This window comes from Phalaenopsis equestris, unplaced genomic scaffold (assembly GCF_001263595.1).
Source record: "Phalaenopsis equestris unplaced genomic scaffold, ASM126359v1 Scaffold000834, whole genome shotgun sequence".
NCBI lineage: Eukaryota > Viridiplantae > Streptophyta > Magnoliopsida > Asparagales > Orchidaceae > Phalaenopsis > Phalaenopsis equestris.
In genome coordinates this window covers 766,552-768,510 of record NW_018165274.1, presented here as the reverse complement: position 1 = coordinate 768,510, position 1,959 = coordinate 766,552, and positions in this window count along the sequence as shown.

Sequence of the window (1,959 nt, the reverse complement as noted above, 5' to 3'; positions counted from 1 at the left end):
TCAACTTGAATCTGAATTGGTTGTTTGCCTCTATCCACTGTTGCCAGCGTATCGGTCTTCTTTTCAAATGTCTTCATTGGTTTTGATTTATCAGTTTTCTCTGGGAATCCAAATTGCTTAACATCCTCTTGTAAACTTGCAGCTTTACTTAATAACTTTTCAAATGTTTTAATGGTAAATCCTTTAAGCATGAAGGCTATTGGACCGTGTATACTCTTGAGCAAGATTCCAATTGCATGTTGTTCTTGTAATTGCGGCTCGCACTTCATACTTAAATTCCTCCATCGCAGGATGTAGTCAACTAGAGTTTCATTTGGCTTTTGTCGCTCTACCACAAGATCACCAATGGTGATATGGTGCTGAGCTCCAGCAAATCTCTTGATAAATAAATCCTCTAGTTCTGCAAAAGTCTCCACTGAGCCGTTAGGCAACTCGACATACCAGTCAAAAGCAACCTCTGAGAGACTATTTACAAACTGACGGCAAAGCAATGCTTCACTACCCCCCGCATTGCAGCAACTTGCCCGAAAGTGTGCAACATGCTGCCGAGGGTTTTTGTTCCATCAAATATTTTAAAGGTTGGTGATACAAATCCCTTTGGATGTTGAACTATATCAAACTCTTCCGGGTATGGTCTTCCCCTTAAGACTGATGATCCTCCTTTTGATTGAGCTAAAGCTTTTTGAACTTGTGCTTCCACTATTTGTTGGATATTCTTTTCTGGTATTAAAACTTCAACTGGATCTCTTTCTGGTGGATGATTCCTACTAGAAGGGCCAGAGTCGTTCCTTCCTTCTGAAATGGGCACAACTTCTGCTCGATTTACCTCTGGAGAAATGGTTAATGGAGACTGTGGTTGACTTTGCAATGTAGCAACAGCAGCCATCGTCTCCTCCAACTTCTTCGCCATCTCGGCTATCTGCTCATCTCGTATTTGGATTTCCTTTCGTAATTCATCATGAGTGCTCGCCTCTGCAGGCTGTGGGGCATCACACGATGAAGAGGTTCGGGTTTAAACGACAAGAATGTCCGCATATTCTTCTTCCATATCATCCATCAAACTCAAATTTTTATTTTCATCACTTTGTTGTTGCTCGTTCGATAATTTTGTAATATCAAGCCTAAGCTTCTCCAAGGTGCCTTCAATTGAATCTCCCTTAATGACTTTCAGATCAATTGGTGGACCCTGGTGAACCTCTGTACTTTGTAGTGTTAGATCTCGGTGTGGCAACTTCCGTTCTGGATTTGGGCTCTTCCCTGGGGTAAGAGCTTCTTGCACTTGCTGATGACTTCTGACTATCGCCCTTAGGCCTCCAAACCTTCCCTTGAGATAATGATGACTAGAGACGGGGTGTCTCGTTGATGGCATCAGTACGGCGAAGGGAAGTAGTGACCCTAGTGCGCAGATCAGAAGCAACAGTATGCAATCTCTTACCACCCACTAAGGGCGATGATCCTGATCCTGATCTTGATCGTAGTTCATATGATTTTTGTCTTGTGGTATTGAATCTAGTAGCAACAACGTTGGTGATTATTCGATTCCCAAATCGAAGCTTGGCAGAAATCCGTGGTGGTGGTAACTCTTTAGGTTTCTTGGCGGGCCCATGAACCTGTCGAGCAGATTCACATTCCTCCAATATTTTAATTTTCATCGATGTAGAGACAGCGCATCCCATCCTTCTCAAAATTTCAGCTACTGAACAATTGTCTTTTCGTGCCATCATTTCAAAAACATGGCAAATCTGCATGAGTGTCTCGGATTTCTTTCGTTTATCTCCCTGATAATGAGGTGGTGAAGGCAATCTGACAGCAATTTTACGAATGCTTTCTTCTCCAATGGTAGCAGACAGAGGGTGGAACCTACTTCCCTTAAGGTGGGTGAAGTTTCCATTGGTTCAACTTCCAGTAAAGAAGTTGCCTGTGCTGAAGCTAGCTTGGCTGCGTGTGCTCTTTGTGCCC